Below are 6,946 nucleotides of genomic sequence, written 5' to 3'. Positions count from 1 at the left end.
GTAAGTAAGACAGAGAAAGACAAATATTATATCATTTCACTTATATGTGGGATCTAAGAAAGCCAAACCTGTAAAAACAGAGAGCAGAATGGTGGTTACCAGAGGCTGGTGGGTGAGGGAATTGGGGATATGTTTTTTAAAGGTACAGACTTGGAGCTAGTAGATACATATGTCCTGGAGAGCTAACACACAGCATTGTGATTATAGTCAACAATACTGTATTATAAACTTCAAAGTAGCTAAGAGACTAGATCTTAATTGTTCTTAACACAAAAAAAGTAATGGCTATTATATGATGTGATAGAGGTGTTAGCTAACACTACAGTGACAATCATATTGCAATATATAAATGTATCAAACCAACATGCTGTGCACCTTAAACAATTTTCTACATCAATAATATTTCAATTTTAAAAAATGGACATTTTTTCAAATGCTATTTATATATATATTGAGATGATCATGTGGTTTTTGTTTTTTATTCTATTGATGTTAAACCAACCTTTCCTATCTGGGATAAATTCCACTTGATCATGGTATGTAATTTTTTTAAATGTTGCCACATTCACTGTGCTATTATTTTGGTATTCAATTGAATTTCTATACACTAGCAATGAACAATCCAATAAATGAAATTAAGAAAACAATGCAACCAAGGGGGGAAAGCGGGCGGGGGGTGGTTGGTGGGATGAACTGGGAGACTGGGCTTGACATATATACACTAATATGTATAAAATAGATAACTAATAAGAACCTGCTGTATAAAAAAAATAAAATAAAATTCAAAAAAAAAACCCAATGCAATTTACAATAGCACTGAAAAGAATAAAGTACTTAGGAATAAATTTAACAAAAGAAATCTAAAACTTTTAAATTGAAGAGTACAAAACTGTTGAATGAAAGTAAATAATTTAAATGAATGGAAAAAAGCTTATGTCTATGGATTAGAAGATTTAAAATTGTTGAGATGGCAATACTCTCCAAAGTGATCTAAAGAGTCAACGCAATTCCTTTCAGCATCCCAGCTGACTTCTTTGTATGTAGAAATTGACAAGCCAATTCTAAAATTCACATGGAATTGCAAAGGACCCAGAATAGCCAAAATAATCTTGAAATAGAACATAGTATGAGAACTCACACTTTCTGATTTTAAAACTTACTACAAAATAATGATAATCAAGACCATGAGGTACAGACGTAAAAATAGACATATAGATCACTGGAATAGAATTGAGAGTGCACAAGTAGACCTATGTATCTATAATCAGCTAATTTTCAACAAAGGTGCCAGGACCATTGCTATGGTCTGAATGATTGTGTCCCTCTCAAAATTCATGTTGACATCCTAACCCCCAAGGTGCTCTTAGGAGGTGGGGCTTTTGGGAAGTGATTAAGTCACTAAAGCAGAGTGCTCATGAATGATATTAGTGCCCTATAAAAGAGGCTAGAGAAAGCTCCCTTGCCTTTCTGCCATGTGAGGTTATAGTGAAAAGATGGCCATCTAGGAAGTGGGACTTCACCAGACACCCAATCTGTCAGTGCCATGATCTTGGACTTCCCAGCCTCCAGAACTGTGAGAAATAAATATTTTTTTGTTTGTAAGCCACTTAGTTTATGGTATTTTGTTACAATAGCCTGTAAAAACTAAGACAACCATTCGATGGGGGAAAGAATAGTCTTTTTAAATGGTGCTGGGATAACTGATGTCAACATGCAAAAGGAGGAAGTTGGATCCTTACCTTTCACCATTTACAAAAATTAACTCAAAATGAATCAAAGACCTAAATGTAAGAGGTAAAAATTATACAACTTTTAGAAGAAAACATAGGGATACACCCTTATAATTCTAGCATTAAGAATGTTTTACTAAATGTGACACTAAGAGCACAAGCAACAAGAGAAAAATAGATAAATTGAACTTCATCAAAATTAAAAACTTTTGTACTGCAAATGATGCCATCAAGAAAGTGAAAGGACAACTCACACAATGGTAGAAATACTTAGAAGTCATATGTCTTCTGTGTGTCTTTCATCCAGAACATATGAAAATGCTTACAATTCAATAGTAACAGATAGATAACCCAATTAAATTGGGCAAATGATATGAATATGTATCTCTCCGAAGAAGATATACAAATGACCAATATGTACATGAAAATATGCTCATCATCATTAGCTATTAAGGAAATGCAAATCAAAATCACAATGAGATACCACTTTATACATACTAGGACAGGTATAATCATATATATAAACAGCAAAAAATGTAGGTAACAATGTGAAGAAGTTGGAATCCTCCAATAAGGTTGATGGGAATTTAAAATGGTGCATCAGCTTTGGAAATAATTCAGCAGTTACAATATGATCAAGGAATTCCTTAGTTATATATGCAAGAGAATTGAAAACAGGTGTTCAAAGAAAAATTGCTCCATGAATGTTCACAGCAGCATTATTCATGATTAAAAAAGACTGGAAATAACCCAAATGCCCATCAGCGGAAGAGTGAAAAAATAAGTGGTGGTATATACATACAACAGAATCTTATTCACACTTAAAAGATTACTGAGTGAAAAAGCCAATCACATAAGACCACATATTATATGATCATAACTACATGATATCCCATCTATTGCCAGAGTAGGCACACCTATAGAGACAGGTAATTGATTAGTTCTTGCCTAGGCATGGGGGATGGGTAGGTAGGGGTGGTGATACTTACAAGGTTTTTTTTTTTGTGGTGACAAAAATGTTTTAAAACTAACAGAGGTGATGGTTGCACACATCTATGAAATATTAAAAACCATTGAATTGTATACTTTAACTAGGTGAGTTATATCTGAATTATTTCTCAATCAACTGCTAAAAACTAACAAAGAAAGGAAAAAGGTAAATGAAGTACTAATGTATGCTACAACAAGGAAGAATTGAAAAAGATGATATTTGAAAGAAGGCAGATAGAGAAGGTCACATATTGTATGACTCTATTCATAGAAAATGTCCAGAGTAGGCCAATCCATAGAAGTAAAAAGTAAATTAGTGATGTCTAAGGTCTGGGGAGAGAGGATTGGGGAATGACTCTTTTAAATACTTTTTTTTTTTGGTGTCATGAAGATGCTCTATAATTAAATAATGGTGATGGTTGTACAACCTTGTGAATACACTAAAAACTATTGAGTTGTACACTTAAAATGGTAAATTTTAGGTATATTAACTATATCATGATAAGAAAAAAGTAAACAGGAAAGGTGGAATGGAGCAACAATAAAGATAAAAGATGAATAGAAAACAAATGTCAAAAACAATATCAATAATCACATTAAATGTAAATTGACTAAACCCTCTAATCAAAAGTTAAAGGTAATCAGATTGAATAAAAAGTTTTAAAAAGAAAACAGAGACTAAATTCTTTGCTGCTAACATGAGATATATTTTGATTATGAACATACATATAGGTTGAAAGTAAAGAATTGAAATATATACTACATGAAATGATATGCATAAAACACTATAGTACATATTAATTTCAGATAACATATACTTAATAGTATGATTAGTATTAGAGGCAAAGAGGGAGATTGCATAACTAAAAATGGGTTAATATAGCAGGATGATATAATAATTTTAAAATATATATGCACCTAATAACACAGTTCCAAAATACATGAAGCAAAATCAACAGAATTGAAAGGAGAAGTAGATAAATTAAGATTTTTATTTGGAGATTCAATATCAAACTCTCAAAAATTAATAGGATGAATAGACAGAAAAGTAGAAGGATATAGTAGACCTGAAAAGCACTATGAACCAATTCAACATAATTAAGATTTATACAACTTTCACACAACAGCAAGATACAAATTCTATTCAAGCGCCTATAGACTATAAACCAGGACACACTGGAACGTATCCAGAGACATAAAACAAGACGCAAAAATTTCATGGTCTAAAGGTATTGAAATCATACAGAGTCTGTTCTCTTATTACTGTGGAATTTTGTTAGAAATCACTATCAAAAGGTATTTGGAAATAACCCACATATTTTCAAGTGCAATGTGACATTTACCAAGAGAGATCTTTGACTTAACTATTGAAAGCCTCAATAAAGTTAAAAGACTGAAAAAAACACAGAGGGTGATTGCAGAGAAGAAAGCATTTAAATGAGAAATTAATATCAAAAGATACTTAAAAACCCCCATATATTTGGAAATTAAATGTCCACTTTTATATGATGGGTGTATCTAAGAAGCCATAACAAGGAAAATTAGAAAATATTTGGAACCGAATAAAAATGAAAAGAGAATTTATCAGAATTTGTTGGATGCAGCTGAAGCTGCTCAATGCAACTAAATATAATGTGGAATCCTGAATAAGGTATGAAAACAAATAATGGACACTAGCAGAAAATGTTGTGAAATTTGAACAAAATCTGTACTTTAGTTAATAATACTGTATGACATGTTGATTTCCTGTTTTTGGTCATTGTACTATGGGTATACAAAATGTTAATATTCAGTGAAGTAAGATGAGGGATGTAAGGGGACTCTGTGCTATTCTGCAACTTTTCTGTAAGTCTACAATTAGCTAAAAAAATAATAAAAACTGGCATTACCAAGTGGCAATGAAATCATGGATCAACTAGAACTCACGTATGTTGCTGGTGGGAATACAGAATAGTACTGCCACTTTGAAAACTGGTTTGGTAGTTTGTTTGTTTATTTCTTTTAAATAAAGATAAACCTACAACTTTGTTTTGACCCAGCAATTCCATTCCTAAGTATTTACCCAAGAGAAATAAAAACAGAGAACCTAAAATAGACTTTGAAAAATAATTCTCATACCAATTTTATTCCTAATAGTACCAAACTGAAAAGAATGTAAATATCCATCTGGAGATAATTGAATAAACAACTGGTAGTATAGTCATGTGATGATAGTTACTTAGCAATAAAAAAGAGCAAGTTAATGATAAGTGCAACAAAATGGATGTATCTCAAAATCACTATACTGAAAAAAGATGATAGACACATAAAAGAATGCAATGTTTATATTCATTTATTTGAATATCTGGGAAAGTTAAAACTAAATATTAGTAATAAAGATAAGAACAATGGTTGTCCCATTGGTGTATTGCCTGGAAAGTGAATGGGGACAATTATTGAGTGGTAGAATTACTTTAAATCTTGTTTTTTTCTGATGGTTACATAGAAATTATCATTTTTTCTTACTCATCAATCACTATACATAAAAATCTGTATATTTTATTGTATGTAAATTATATCTTGGCAACAAAAAGGAAAAAAACAAGGCTGCACCAAATACATTGTACAATTGTTTCTATTTACTGGATAAGCTAAAGTGAAAAGCTACAATCTTTAAGAGACAGAAAGCCCATGTTTGAGCTCCCATTCACACGAGCTTCCTCCTGATGAGCAATTTTGAAACTATGTTTTAAGGAAATAGAGCCCAGTCAAAGTGTAGCACTTTTGCTGGGAAGTTGAGACATAAATAACATTTCAGAGCTGAATGGAGACAAATTTGGGTGTTATGCCAGGAGAGAATGGACAGACACACAGGGGATTCTCTAAAACTTGCATAAAATTTCTTCTCATGATTTTGGCCAACTCCTGAGATGCAAATGACCTAGGTAAGCCTCTTGGGGTCCTAGCATATAACAGACACTGGAAGGCTGGAAAGCAAATCTGAGATTTTAGAGATCGTATACACATAGTGGACCATCTTTGTAAAATACTCAGGGCCTTTAGTTGAGACTGAAGTAAGGCTATGCGCTAGGAATCTAATACAGTATACAGGTGATATGCTGATAATTTAACTTTCAGTTAGAATAAAATTTAACACGAGAGAAAGATGACAAAATCAAGGACTTTTATAACATAATACCCACAATACTGGGCATACAATTAAAAGTACTAGATATGCAAAGAACATAGAAGCAGCAACTGCTGATCAGAAAATGAAAGAGTTAATAAAAGAGACCCTGAGGTGACTGAGTAATCAAATAAAATCCAAAGGCAAAGAGAATCTTGAAAGCAGCAAAAGAGAAGCAACGCATCACAGATGAGGAATCCCTAAGTTTTACTGATTTCCCACCAGAAACCATGGAGGCCAGGAGGCATTGGGATGACATATTCAAAGTCATGGAATAAAAATATTATTAACCAATAATATTATGTCCAGCAAAGCTACTCTTTAAAAATGAAAGAGAAGTTAAATGTTTCCAGTAAACAAAAGCTAAGAATTTGTTGCTAGCAAATGTGCCCTACAAGGAATATTATAACAGCACTTCCCTGGTGGTGCAGTGGTTAAGAATCCACCTGCCAATGCAGGGGACATGGGTTCGAACCCTGGTCAGGGAAGATCCCACATGCCACGGAGCAACTAAGCCCATGCGCCACAACAAGTGAGCCTGCGCTCTAGAGCCCGTGAGCCACAACTACTGAGCCCACATGCCACAACTACTGAAGCTCCTGTGCCTAGAGCCTGTGCTCTGCAACAAGAGAAGCCACCGCAATAAGAAGCCCACACACCGCAGCGAAGAGTACCCCCGCTTGCCGCAACTAGAGAAAGCCCACACGCAGCAATGAAGACCCAACACAGCCAAAAATAAATAAATAAATAAACTTATAAAAGGAAAAAGAAATACTATAGGGAGTCTTCCAGGATGAAATAAAAAACAACAAAAGTTGATTTTGGGGGGAAAATTTCCAACATTGATAAAACTTTAACTAGACTTACCAGAATAAAGAGCGACAATGCAAATTACTAAAAACATGAATAGAAGAGGATACATGACAGAAATAAAATGGATTATAGGGAAATACTATGAATAACTGCATGCCAACTAATCAGAAAATCTACATGAATTTTTAAAGTAATTTTTATTGGAGTATATTTGATTTACAATGTTGTGTTAGTTTCAGGTGTACAG

The 6,946-nt window shown here is 33.2% G+C and overlaps 2 protein-coding genes and 1 pseudogene across 3 annotated transcripts in view; 1 reads left to right on the top strand and 2 right to left on the bottom strand.

Moving 5' to 3' along the window:
- HTR2C (5-hydroxytryptamine receptor 2C) overlaps positions 1–6,946 on the bottom strand; it is a 144,574-nt gene that overhangs the window by 39,536 nt on the left and 98,092 nt on the right. The window lies entirely within an intron of this gene.
- The window catches only part of LOC309620542 (mitogen-activated protein kinase 6 pseudogene), a 58,545-nt pseudogene that overhangs the window by 23,206 nt on the left and 28,393 nt on the right, over positions 1–6,946 (top strand). The window lies entirely within an intron of this gene.
- Positions 1–6,946, bottom strand: part of LUZP4 (leucine zipper protein 4) — a 389,928-nt gene that overhangs the window by 377,035 nt on the left and 5,947 nt on the right. The gene's annotated exons all lie outside the window — the stretch shown is intronic.

Source organism: Balaenoptera borealis, assembly GCF_965194805.1.
Source record: "Balaenoptera borealis genome assembly, chromosome: X".
NCBI lineage: Eukaryota > Metazoa > Chordata > Mammalia > Artiodactyla > Balaenopteridae > Balaenoptera > Balaenoptera borealis.
Note: the sequence above shows the minus strand (reverse complement) of the source record. Positions and strands in the feature narration are given on the sequence as shown.